The sequence below is a fragment of the Electrophorus electricus genome, chromosome 9, assembly GCF_013358815.1.
Source record: "Electrophorus electricus isolate fEleEle1 chromosome 9, fEleEle1.pri, whole genome shotgun sequence".
Classification (NCBI taxonomy): domain Eukaryota; kingdom Metazoa; phylum Chordata; class Actinopteri; order Gymnotiformes; family Gymnotidae; genus Electrophorus; species Electrophorus electricus.
The window spans coordinates 7,224,656-7,237,500 of NC_049543.1; the positions used below are offsets into that span (position 1 = coordinate 7,224,656).

Below are 12,845 nucleotides of genomic sequence, written 5' to 3' on the forward strand. Positions count from 1 at the left end.
AAGAGTGTTGGATTGAGGGAGGAGGCTGGTGGAGGGAGGCAGAGAGAAGAAGCGCGTTCTGCTTTGGACCTCATTAGTACAGACGAATGGGGGGAAACACAATAGAATACATTACATCCTTGTTAGCGAGAAGCAATCAATTAACAGGCAGTCTGGCTAGCTCGGCGCTGCGCTGCCGTCTTTCTCAGGGAGATTTCTCTTTTTGGGCGTCCGAGTGCTCGCACGCTGCCACAAACGCCCCCCACCCCCACCCCCACCCCCACCCCCACCCCCGCCCCCGCCCCGGTCTTATGACGTACACAAAGGCTCGATTCAACGGGTGCTTTGTGCGCGTTTGCACGTGAACTGAAGGAGGCCTGTGTAAACGTGGCCGCGTGCAATGACACTGCAGCCCACGCGTCCCCGTCTCCCTCGGGTCCCCGCTGTCCGGCAACTCCTTTCACCTCCACCAGCATGGCACCCAGAACCAGCCCCCTCGATCGTGGACGTTGTTAAACCGTGGGGGCCATTTCAGGTGCTCATTTACTCGACGGCTAACACACGGGAATACTCTCGGAAAGCTCAGGCTTGCCAAGAAGCGAGTGGACCGGTCGTGTCCCCGCCTACCGCCTGGCTCCCCTACTGTCACAGTTGGAAATAGCTCTCGCTTTGACAAAATGAAAGTCCCAGACACAGAGAGCGTGACTGACAATAGCAATTGCATACTAAATTGTCATCACCCCCCAACTCCCACCTACCTCCCACGTTCCTGTCGGCGATTCTTCCATGCCGTTCGCCAAGGCTCCTGTGTTCTTCGGATGCTTCTCTGTACCTGGGAAATTGGCCTGATAATGGTTACAGACCCTACCAAAAATGGCAGGGGGGTTAGGTTTCTGCTTTGAAACAGTGGCCAGTGACTTCTGTGTGGAATCCCTCTAATTGTAGTCCATCAGGACGACGTGTGTTGGACTGCGGCTCCTTTTAAATGTATGCGGACAGTCGGCACGAGTGTGTATCCGTGTGTGTGTGTGTGTGTGTGTGTGTGTGTGTGTGTGTGAGTGTGTGTGTGTGTGTGTGTGTGTGTGTGTGTGTGCGCATGGGTGTGTGTGAGTGAGCAGGTTTTGGCTTTTGTTTTTCAGATTGGATAGATTTGTAATTAAGTAGTAATTACATTATTGTTATATAATTGTTATTCCTTACATAGAATTGTTATATAGAACTATTATATGTTACATGTCAACACATCAAACACAGAAGTTAAAGCTTAGTTCATATCTTATATAACATAAAACAAAATATTTTAAAGAAGATTTTGATGTTTGAACCATTTCTAAAGTACCCTATAATATGTTTTTCCCACATGGCATGGGTGTGCGTCCGTGTGCTCGATGGGCTCAGTGGGCATGGTTCTGAATGGGCTGCCGTATCGTGTTGCATTCGACAGGGCATTACTAGGTGTGTGTTTTCGGGCCATATGCCTGTGTTGGGTCGCGGGTGTCCCAGTGGCCCAGCGAACCTAATCCCTCTGGTGCTGTCTGACCTATAAAGCATTGTGATCACAGCATGCTGCATGCGCACGATGATCACACAATCCAGGGAGGGTCCTCAGGCACCTTCCCTTCCAAACACAAACGCTCTCCACACATGTGCATAATGGAGACATGCAAACACATTATTTCATTGATTTCTTATTTCTTTGTGGAATGTTTTTGGCACCAGGGAGGTGCAGATTTTTGGTTAATGATCTCCACCCACCCCCCCATCACCCCTCCATCATATATCAGGTAAAACCAGGTTTTCATACACACCACAGACCCTCCCCACCCTCCTTTCACACACACACATAGACTGCTACTTGCACATACATAGTCACCAATTCCCATCTTGTTATATTCAAGCCGTTTATCGTGCTCATTAACAAATTTTACTAAGGAACATGAGTGCTCTAACATTCTGGCAATCTCCAGGTCTGGGGCAGATATCTGTAGTGGAGGTCCGCAGAGGGGTCCAGGGTAGGGGTCCAGGGAGGAGTCCAGAACAGAGGTCCGGGGTGGGGATCTGGGGAGAGGGCCTTGGATGGGGGTTTGAGATGGGGACTGAGTTGAGTGGTCCAGGACAGGGGTCTGGAGAGGGCTTGCTGTCCGTCCTGCCAGCCTTGCCTGTTAGTAATATGAGTAATTAGTGCTAGCAAGCATTCGGGGTGAGCGTCGGCCCTTTTGAAGTGTGTTAGCACTGGCGAGGGCAACGTGCGTGACCTGATGCACTCTGGGTGTACGGTGCAGAACAAAGGGAGGGGAAAAAGAGAGAAGGAGAGAGAGGGAAGGGGAGGAAGATGGAGAGAGGGGGAGAGAGAGGGAAAGAGAGGAGGAGGGAAAGAGAAAGAGAGCTGAAAGGCTAAACTGATACTCTAATAGAAAGGGATTTCTGTGCCAACTAGCAAAATCTAAGCTGGCGTGCATGTAGGAGTGTGAACGTGCCAACACGAATGCCCGCATGCGTTTTATGTGTGTGCCTGTGTGTGTTTGTGCGTGTGCCTGCATGTGTTTGTGTTTGCGTCCTGGTGCCTCATGTGTGCTTTAGCGTGCGGCCTGTCCCAAGTTGAAAACCTTGGACATTTAATGCAGTAGGAAGGCACATTGTGGGGGGGGGGGGGGGGAGTTGGGGGCGGTGCTGTAATAATTATTTGTGCCAGACGGCTGCATGTGCCGGATCAGTTGGCAGAATATAGGGCAGCGAGCAAGAGTGTCACGGCCCGTTCGTGGGCGGTTGCTGCTCTTGCGGGTTGTTAGCGTTTAGAACACGATTTGAGAAGCGTCCAGGAAATTAATATGTTTCGCCCTAGTGGGGTGAGTTGAGGCATCTCTTAGGCTCACTTTAGCTCGCAATTGCAGCTTCAACAGCAGTTTTTTTTTTCCCCATATCTCATTCTCTCTCTCTCTCTCTCTCTCTCTCTCTCTCTCTCTCTCTCTCTCTCTCTCTCTCTCTCTCTCTCTCCTTTTCTCCAGTGTAGGATGCGTAGACATGGCGCTATGCAAACTCAAGCTGCTTCTATTATTAGACAGTCCTATTATACCCCCCAACCTCTTCTGTCTTTCTCCTTCACAGTTCTAGGTGCAGTGCAGGTTCTACTCACATACGACAGTATTCCGTATTCCCGCACGGATCAGTAATGTGTCATTAGCGGTGTTAGTGAAGCTAATGGTTTCACGTAGCATTTCTTGGAGAAGGGGCCGGTTTGCTCAGTGGCTGTAAGCAGAGGTGCTTTTGTGCACAGGGGGTCATATGCAGGATTTGAAGTGACAGAGGGAGTCCTATCGTTTGCTTCAAAAAGGGCAGGAATGAGAGCTCGCGTGTGCACACACACACATGCACGCATGCACGCACACACACACACACACACACACAGTCCCTGGAACCATGGGAATGGAGGCTGCAAAAGTTCAAGGTCAGTGCCAGAATAGAGGAGCCTGGGGCTGCATTGTCCGCTTTAGACTCCCACCCACCAACTCTCTCTCTCTCTCTCTCTCTCTCTCTCTCTCTCTCTCTCTCTCTCTCTCTCGCTCTCTCTCTCACAGACACACACACACACACATGCAAGAAACATATAGCTTCCCTCTTCACATACACTCTCATACAGCCACCAGGCTCACCAGCTATGCCACCACTCGACACACCCCACCCACCATCAGCACAGCCTGCACCAAAGGATCTTTGCATTGCTTTGTGTGTGTGCATGTGTATGCACACGCGTGTGCATGCTGGGATACAAGCTTATGTGCCCACCATCTCCCACCTGCTTCGGATGTTCCATTCCACGGGTGGAGGCAAGCAGCAGCACCACCCAGCAACATCTGGGTCCATCATCAAGTCCAAGAACAGCTCTCTGGCCAGTGTGAGTGACCAGACGCCCAGCCGGTGAGAAGGGATGCTCCAGCCTGGACTGCCTGAGACAGGCCGTGATTAACTCCTTTGTTGGAGGTCCTTTGAGCTTCATTGGTTCCAAAGAAATGCCTCCTAATGAATCCATCCAAGCTTAGCCGAAACTTTGTATGGAAGACAAACTAAGTTATGGTGCTCCCCCTCACGCAGGGAGCATGACGCAGGGTTGGTAGTGGACACTGGCACATATGCTCCCCTGGCTTTAGGACCTCACAGAGGTTTGCTCATGAGCTGTGTTTGCATGCTCCTTTGCAAGAGCAAAAGGCGCTTAGGAGACACGCATGAACACACACACACCATCACACAAACACACACAGGCAATACTGTTCTTGCACGAACAAGAAATTGAAAATGGAAACAATACGTACTCTGGGACACTCTCCTAATTTCGAGTTTTATGAAAATTCACCGACATATTGTTCAAACTGCATTCTTTACGTGAATATGTCTGCAACCCGAGCTGGCGTTTTTGTGAACGGGAACAGGAACGCCCTGTCCTCGGTGACCTGCACCGTCGTCCCAGAGTCATTTCATGCTGATCCTGCAGTATTACCCAAAGCCAGGTCTTACAAGACCTGAATCCAAAGAGTAACTGATCCTAATCCAAGAAGCAATCGATCCTAAGAAGTCCACGAGAGCTCCTCCTCCCTGGCCGTGAACTGCTCTCACCCAACAGATCAGGGCGGCTACTTGTGGCTCTTTCGTGGGACGGTGAGTAGCTCCCTCCACCCGGCGCCCTCCGCCTGATCTATCCTCACCCACCCACCCACCCACTCTATAGCCGCAGAGCAGGCTCCAGCCACGCCCCATTCTGATCCCTCGAACTTCCATGCTGAAAAGCTTTGTTGTGACCCAAATTGGGGCTGAAAGCGGAGAATGGGGCATGGGGAAGGGCATGCATGAGATCGGGCCTTGGCGCACGGCACCGAGTGAGAGGGAAGTGTGCTCTTATCGACACCCTGCAAAACCAGATCGGTTTGATTACGGCCCTGACTTTGCGTGGTTTGCCTGATGCCAGGTGCGTTCGCATCAGTGTGTTCGAATGGCCCACACAGAATGTAAGGCGCAGCAAGTGAAATGCATCTTGAACCTGAAGCCGATTTACTTGGTTAGTTTTTCACCTGTTCGCCCCAGTCGACCAAGTCTTGCTCCCTAAATGACTCTAAACACGTGGAAAATCACTTGTCTCTGTCTTCAGGCCCACGAGGTCTTCCTATAATGACACAGGGAGAGTCACCAGTGTCATGATCAAGTTCAGTATCACTACAGAGCGACCCATGTACCCCCCCTCCCAGCATCACTACCACCCCCACCCAGCTCAGCCTGCCTGACGCTGAAACCTTTGAATCTTGGACAAAAGAGCCTGTAAATTCCCCCGGGCTGCGCTGCCGTGGGGCCTTCCTTGTGGGTTTGTTTTGGAGCAACTTCATGGAGCGCCACTATCCCAGGGATTTAGGACTGGTATTAAAAACCCCTCAGGGGGGTGGTTTAACTGCAGGCTCAGATACACTTCCCCAACACTCTCTCCCCCTTCTTATTTCTTATAGTTTTGGTTTTTTTTGCTTTTTCACACAGCCATTTCTTTCTGCAACAAAATATTTTCGGAAAAGATTTTTTGGTGCACCAGACGAACTTCTGATGAAGCAGGAAACAAACTCTGTGTTTGTTTGTGTGTGTGTGGTTCTGTGTGGGTGTGTGTGGGTGGGTGCATGTGTGTGCACGTGGGTGCATGCATGGGCGTACGGGTGTGTGTGTGCGTGTGCGTATTTACAGTGCGATCGGAGGGGAGTGGTCTGTTCTAGGCACAGGCAGGCAGCAGCAAGGAGCTGGTCCACAGCCCCGAGAGCCCTAACAAAAGGCCGTCTCTGTCCATTGTGTGCTGGACGTTTTTTCCCACGAGAGGCCCATCTAGCTGAAAAGGGAGTGTATCGGTTTCTCCTGACATGGATGTTTATTCATTCTGTGGCCGACCGTGCCGCCAGCTCAAAAGGATTCACCTTACACTTTTTGATGTGTATGACATACACAAACAGACACAGAGACACACACTTTTTTCTTTGGTTGAGAGGATGGGGGGATGAGGGCAGGTGAAAATAAAAGAAACTAGCATATGGAGTTCTAGCTGTGTGAAAAGGCTTGTCTGTGATGACAGTGACAGTATCAGGGCTATGTATGCATCTGCTACACTAGCTAGGCCGTTGAATTCAGCATGGCATAAGCCACAATTTGTGTCATAAACTCGGTGTATGAGAGCAGTGCTGAATGTTGCTGTTCAGACCTGCTATTGAGTATTTGATCTGGAAGAACTTGGATAGGACACAGATCCCTTTGCCATCATATCACACCATCACACATTCTGAGTCCGTTTCATCCTCCAACAATGAAATGGACAGTTGCGGATCCCAGAAAGATCCACATTATGTCTGAAAAGTGTGACCAAATTCCATCAACTGGGAAAAGCTCCAAAGTCAATGCTAGCCATTATGCTGTACGATTAGATTGGGACATTTTTGACAGTTAATCTACTAAGTAGCTTTGCAACACTGCCTATCTAATTCTATCAGTGGAAAACCAGGAGACTAATTATTAATCCTGCATGCACTGTTCACAGTGCAGATTAGACTGTTATGCTTTCTTCTTTCAGCAAGCCAGAATTTTACTGATCACACATCCTCATTTTTCACTCATACAGAATAAAACACTTGAATACTCCAATAAAATACAATAGGAACACCTATGATGCACAATTATACTGGTTTTGACCAGGTCATGTTGTTTGGTAACCAAACACCCATAGATCTGTCCTTTACCACATTTTAGACTGTATTATGTACTCAGTCAGCTGCCAAATATTTAACCTTTCAGTCCTGGTGAATGATTTCAACAATGTGATATCACATTTTCGGGAGTTTGGCATAATCCATTTCATATGACAACTTACCTCACACCTTTTCATACTTCATGGATATGAATTTTTAAGATCTCACTACTGATTTAACATCAGATCTTACAAGGAGCTCATCTTTTCAAAATAGTCGACAACAAACAACATTTGTTAGGTAGAATCAATGCCTTGTACACACTCCCTCTGCACCTCCAAAATGGGTACCATGATCCTCCAACCATATGGAGGCAGGTCTGTAACGTTCTCTTTGGAACGTTCCGGGCTAAAAGAATTAGCTCAGGAGGTAGAGAGGTCACAGCAAACTTAATGTGCTGAGGCCGTCTTGTTTCAGAGACTGCCATTATCGTCTAAGATAACGCTTCCCTTCTCTGCTCATGCTCCTGACCCTGTGTGAGATGAATCAACAGAACTTGAGGCTCTGGCTGCCATGTTGAGGCTCACTTTGAAAGAGCTGTATTGTCATGATGTAACAGGATGCCACAGCAAGTTTCTTGATCCACCGTTTTGGGTCTGAAAAGCTTTGTTTTTTTTCCTTCATCTTCAACCACAACATCAGCTGAGAAGGTCAAGAGAGAGAGACTGCCTCTCTCTCTCTTTTTTTTAAAACCAATTCTTTGCTTAAATACATTTTCAGAGGCGTTTCAGTATGCTGTTCCTTCCTTTTAAGCAGTTAGCATTTGGCTGAGGGCGGTCAAATGCTAACACTCCCTTTGTTCCTAAAGGTAAAACCAAGCTGTCCACCATTGCTGTGCTAGCCTACTGAAGCTTAGCTGCATATTTGTCTGGGAGTTGCCAGGTTTCGCAGCGGGTGTGTTGGGCGGCAGGCTTGTCTGAAGCGAAATCATGGTCTTTAGCGTGAAAGCAAAGAGGCCGCTGTCTCCGAGGCTGAGTGCGAGCGAACTGTCAGGATTCGCCTTTTAGAGCCATGTTCAGGTCACGCTGGCCGAGCCGGGTCTTGTTCTCCCCCTCTCGCTTTTCCAACTGTCTGTCGGACGCTCCCTTTCAAATTCCTACCTCCGTGTGCTCGCTTTGGCAACACCTGTGTTCGCGTTTTTCCAACTGGGACCGAGATGAAACTGCTTGATTGGCAGTAGCCAGAGATTCCCCGCTAATAACATGGGTGCTTCTGATTTGTAATTAACTCCAAGTCATGCAATTATTGACAGTTAGACAAAGGGCAGAAATTTTGTAGTCTCACTTCTTTTCCAGTGTGCTTGTAGCACACGTATACCAGCTGCACATAAATGGAAACAGAATCAGAATCTCTCCTTTTGATCTTTTTTAAGTCAAAATGTCAGTCAAAAGAGGCTGCAGTCAGCTGATGGAATAAGTTAGCATTAGTGTGTGTACGTTCGCAATCCTTTTTTTAAAATCAGTGCTGCCCTCTTGACCGTGTACAAAGCCCCTTTAGCTTTAGCCATGTCTGCTAAGCTCGATGATCGCAGGAGGACAGACATGCAAATACTGGCGTCACATTATGCAAGGCCCCCCCCCCCCCTCGCCTTTTTTTTTTTTTTTTTTGTCCGGCAGGCTGCTTTTGCCTTGCACAGGGAGATTTCTGTGTCGCCATCTGTGCTCTTCCTCTTTTGAAACGTGAGAAACTGCACACATTTGCATAAGAATAATTGACACTTCAAATTAGCCATCCAATCACAAGGGATTATTTTTATCATATGCGTAAGAGTAGGGTGCTGCCATCTTGGAAATACAAAAGAGAGGGAAAGCGAGGAGCGGATGTAAGCTCAGATATTAACCCTTTGTGTGTGTGTTCTTTTTTCCCAATTGTAGGCTATAATGCTGGCCATGCTTACTAGTAGTGTTGTTGTTGTTGTTGTTGTTGTTATTATTTCCATTATTGTATTATTAAGTATTTTCTTTGTACATGAAATAGTTACAAAACTGTACAATAAAATGGCTGTAGCTGTAGGTGTGTTGTTAGATCTAAGGAGGAGACCCATAGAATTCTCTGTAAGAAGTGATGGAAAAGAAATACAGTGTCCATATAAGAGTTAATGCAAGTTGAGGTTTGTGTGTGCGTGTGTGTGTGTTTGTGTATATGTGTATGTGTGCGTGTGTGTGTGTGTGTGTGTGTGTGTGTGTGTAACCTATATGGCACATATAAGTGCGAGTGCAGGCTGTTTTTGTGGAGAGAAAATGAACAGCAGAACAGCCTCAGCATTTAATTATTTATAGTTGCTAATGAAAAGAATCACTTCTGAATGAACTGTGGTCTGAGCTCTATATGTCCCTGGACAGAAGGGCACACCACACACACACACACACACACACACACACATACACACACAAACACACACCCACACATACACACAGCTTAATCCTACAAAAAAAAAAAAATCTACAATTTAAACTCCTTATACTACAGTTATACAGTATGGTGTGCTCTAATCCTGCTTTTATTTGCATTTTTAAAGTACTGTAAATTTTATAGTAATCCACCATCAAATGCACTTATCTATGGTTCTGGGTTTTGTAGGCAACCCTACAGCGTGGCAGGTCCTGTTCCTGTGTGTAAACCATTAGGAGGAGTGGTAGTTCTTGCCGTCTTCGGATAACCATGAAATCATTTGCACATATATGAAACGAATGGAGCCCTTGGTGCAGGAATGGGTCAGCGATATGGCGTGTGTGTGTGTGTGTTTGTGTGTGTTTGTGGCGGCGGGGGGGGGGGGGGGGGGGTGCATGCATATGTGTGTATGTTCACACAGGCACACTCAAACGCAAGGCCTCAGCCATCAAACCGGGTGGGCGGAAAGGAGGTTTATTCAGGTCTCTATGGCAACGCTCTAGCATGCCAAGATGATACCAAACCATTGGTGCCCAGACCAGAATAAGCAAAGTGGGGGACAGACAGACAGATGGGGGTGTCGGTCAAGGCTTTACGCATATCTGCTATGGCTCAGATGTCTTTTTCAGAGAGCAGCACCCACAAAATGAAGAAAAAAACAGGAAACAAACTGTACTGACAATGTGAATGTTTATGTTATTTTTTAGGTGTGTTCTAAGTGCACTATTTTTATTCCTGTGTGTTCAGGCATATCTTACAAAGACGATATCTTACAATCTTACAAAGACGATAACCTCCAGGAAAAAGCTTTTGCACCTGTGTAATCATGCTTGTGATTCATAATTGTCCATTAATAATTATGAAATCTGATGGATGACTATTCCAGCTCTCACATGGCAGTTCTGTTTCTGCTGACTTGTCTCCCAGTTCCCCAGTGCTGAACTAAACTGTCTATTTGGGGATCTTTAAGATTTTTTAGATTAACTGCTGTGAATATAATTTAAATTGCCAAGCTAATGAATTTGCAAGCTAAGACAAAACTGGAACATTTAATCTTGTTAGTCTGGAGCCTGCTTGTTTCTGTGGTTTGCCATTAATGCACACGGTACAAGCCAGCCAGCAGCAGATATCCAATCATTAATATCCACATCAACACAGAAGCACTTGTTCAGAAAAATTCAGGACACAACTGGGCCACAGATCTCTGCAGATGAAGACTTCCTGGGACTGCACACACACACACGCACACATCTTTGAAACACATATTTTTAACCCACGCCCAGTGTGCTTTCACTGAGGGATAAAAGGGGGAATGGAATGTGAGGTAAATGATTTATAATAGCTGGAACTGTTTCAGTGTACCTCGGTGCATCTCAGCTGTGTGTGTGGGGGGGCAGGGGTGGTTGTAGGATGCTTGCTGCATTATGTTTCGCTTCTATATCGTTGGATGTGTGGTGAGAGCATGGGTTTATCTACCCCAAGTAGTGTAGGTGGGAAGAAAAGTAGGTCAAGATAGCTAGCCCAGGTTCAAGAGCTTATATCTGATTGAGTTTGTCATATAGAGCCTCTGCAGTTCTTCTCTTTGACATGCTGTTTCTTTATTTGTCTTTCTCTAGGAGAAAACATGGGAGATGTCCAGGACACGGCGGACTATCCGCTAATCTCAGGAGTAGAGGTTAGTGTGAGCTATTTGCTCATAGATGCTGAACTCCCAGACATTTCCTTGGCCTTTCATAAATATGGGCATATTACTTACATGCTTAAGCAACTATTGCACACTCAGCAAGTAAACCCTTCACTTCGAGACCCTGTTGCATAATTGTCCCTATGATTTCCTATGCTGGAGAGATTACATTAGACCCCCAGCTGGTAACTGGTCCACTTGATTGCATGGTTCACATCATCGCATTACTTTACATGCTAATATATATCATTAGTCGCCTGTTGATGGCAAGAGATATGCTGGGTGCGTCGGTAGGCTACTTATTAGCAGCTGTGTGAGGAACCAGATGTTTTAGGTAAACAGAGAGCACTCGTTTCATGAAAATGTTCAGCAGTGAGCAGGACTCGTAAAGCCTCAGAGCAGCTACTTTCTCCAGCCGGGACGTTCATATCGGATGAGTGTGGAACAAGCACCGATTCCTTTATGCTGTGAGGTAACAGAGAGTGCGGGGGGGGGGGGGGGGAGCTTGACCCAGTTGGGGAAGTACATTGGGCTGAGCAAGCACCTGTGAGACCCACACTGCAGTGCCTGTCCCCGCTGATCTAGGATCAGTCCTTGAGCATGCACCTCTCTCCCGAGGCGTGGTATGGCCCCCAGCAGGCGCACCTAATTTATCCAGCTGGACTGAAGTGATTTTTTTTTTGCTATATTGTCTTCTACAGGCCTTTAACAAGGCCTTCTAGAGGCCCATGGGTGCAATGCTAAAGTGCATTCTGCAGCATCTGTTAAAGCAAGCAGGAGGTGGAGCCTGATCAAAAAACAAAAGCCAGAGTAAACTACATTTTTGGCAATGGAAATGATTCATAAAAAAACAAGCTGAAAATGAACTGTGTCACTTTGAAACCATGTGAATGTTATCACAGAACTTAACGATGCTTTCACTTGCAGCTGATGGTGGCTTGGATTTGTTTTGCTGAAAAAACTAACATCCAAGCACATGGTATGAGCAACAAGAAGTCCTGCACAGAACGACCAGACCAATAAAACTCTGCTTTGTACAGAACAAACCATGCTGATAATCTCATACACTTTCTGGGCAAAAAAGCTAGCTGGATCTACCATAATCCAAAATCATTTGTCAGTATGTTTTTAACAAAAAATAAACGAGATGTTTGAAATGCAGGAACGTGGTCAACGTGCTTTGTATTCAGGTTGTTACCCGAACGTCTCACCCAAACTCATTGTATCAACCGACTTCTGAACTAATATCTATATCTATATAAGCTCCCACGAATACCTCTGTTGAAGCCATCTCCATATTTGCAATTGTACTCCACAGTTTTGTGGAAACACGATACAACAATACTCTTGTAGAGGGCTTGTTGGGGGGGGGGGCGACAGGTGACATCCGATCACCTATTCACTTTCCTGAACACATATAAGAAAATAGGTTAATAGAAATTAAGAGAAGGCTAAAATGTAAGACACTCCCAGACCAGTGTTGTTCACACACACCAAAAAAAAGAGGAAGAAACGTCTTATCGTGTTCTACAGACGGTAAAAAATCCATGTGAGAAAACTCAGGGCACAGAGGAACAAAAGTGTAACCTGAAATTGGGAGGACGCCTGTCAGATTTTAGTGTTTCCTTTTTTGTCGACAGTGAATACATGGCGATCCTAAGACCTCTGGCATTTTTTGGTTGTTGTTTTTATTGTTGTTGTTGTTCCTTAAAGAAGTAGAGTCAGTTTCTGAATGTGTCTTGTATGTTTAGGCTCTGAGACTGAGGTGTTCATGTCTGCATGACACACCTTTGACAGGTGCAGACAATCAGACATACTGTATTTACTGCTCTGTTGAAAATCTGTAGAAATGTGTCAGTGACACTAAAGATTCCTCCAGGATTGTGTGATTTAATTGCACTCTAGATCACTGGTAAGGATCAAATCATCTTGACCCGAGGGAGCTAGAAGGCTTAAGGCTGTAATTCACTGCAAACTCAAAGTATACGCACTTTTTTAAGAGCTTGTCGAAAATGTTTGCACAGCACTGTAAT

The 12,845-nt window shown here is 46.5% G+C and overlaps 1 long non-coding RNA gene across 1 annotated transcript in view; it reads left to right on the forward strand.

The window, feature by feature from the left end:
* Nucleotides 1–12,845, forward strand: part of LOC113572888 — a 34,592-nt gene that overhangs the window by 20,329 nt on the left and 1,418 nt on the right. Inside the window, exon 3 of the long non-coding RNA XR_003410162.2 lies at nt 10,745–10,803. This is a non-coding gene — a long non-coding RNA (uncharacterized LOC113572888). The remainder of the gene's footprint in view (nt 1–10,744; nt 10,804–12,845) is intronic.